At 46.2% G+C, this 968-nt stretch overlaps 1 protein-coding gene across 1 annotated transcript in view; it reads left to right on the top strand.

The window, feature by feature from the left end:
- The window catches only part of LOC117939769 (son of sevenless homolog 1-like), a 24,941-nt gene that overhangs the window by 13,623 nt on the left and 10,350 nt on the right, over positions 1 to 968 (top strand). The gene's annotated exons all lie outside the window — the stretch shown is intronic.

Genomic DNA, 968 nt, shown 5'->3' with positions numbered 1-968 from the left:
CAGTTAGAGAGATCTAACATATTCTTTATATAACGTCCCAGTTAGAGATGATCTAACATAGTCTTTATATAACGTTCCAGTTAGAGAGATCTAACATATTCTTTAAGCAGGTCTGACTTGTTGCTCCATCCTCTTCATAACTTCATATTTGGCCAAATGAAGGAGTTTGAGGACAGAAACATTCAGAGAGGAAGTTCATCCTGGAAATGTCCTTCGGTTGACCCCAACTAGGATTTTGGGTGTCTGTTGGTCGAGTGTCTGTTGGTCGAGTGTCTGTTGGTCAAGTGTCTGTTGGTAGAGTGTCTGTTGGTCGAGTGTCTGTTGGTCGAGTGTCTGTTGGTCGAGTGTCTGTTGGCTGAGTGTCTATTGGTCGAGTGTCTATTGGTCGAGTGTCTATTGGTCGAGTGTCTATTGGTTGGTCAAGTGTCTGTTGGTTGAGTGTCTGTTGGTCGAGTGTCTGTTGGCTGAGTGTCTGTTGGCTGAGTGTCTGTTGGCTGAGTGTCTGTTGGTCGAGTGTCTGTTGGTCGAGTGTCTATTGGTCGAGTGTCTATTAGTTGGTCGAGTGTCTGTTGGTCGAGTGTCTGTTGGTCGAGTGTCTGTTGGCTGAGTGTCTGTTGGCTGAGTGTCTGTTGGCTGAGTGTCTGTTGGTCGAGTGTCTGTTGGTCGAGTGTCTATTGGTCGAGTGTCTATTGGTCGAGTGTCTATTAGTTGGTCGAGTGTCTGTTGGTCGAGTGTCTGTTGGCTGAGTGTCTGTTCGTCGAGTGTCTTTTGGAGCTTTTGTTTTGAAGGATTGGGCTGAGCCACCAGGTGAAGTTATACGTGTGTGTGTGGGTGTGTGTGTGTGTGTGTGTGTGGGGGGATTATGGTTTTTACTAGGACCATTGTTCTTTTCCTTACACTGTTTGCTGGCCAATACTGGTGAAATCCCCCCCCTCCTAGACAATGAAGGTTTTATTCCCTTTTTAAGT

Source organism: Etheostoma cragini, unplaced genomic scaffold, assembly GCF_013103735.1.
Source record: "Etheostoma cragini isolate CJK2018 unplaced genomic scaffold, CSU_Ecrag_1.0 ScbMSFa_1075, whole genome shotgun sequence".
In the NCBI taxonomy this organism is placed as follows: domain Eukaryota; kingdom Metazoa; phylum Chordata; class Actinopteri; order Perciformes; family Percidae; genus Etheostoma; species Etheostoma cragini.
This window is presented reverse-complemented; position numbering and strand designations above follow the sequence as displayed.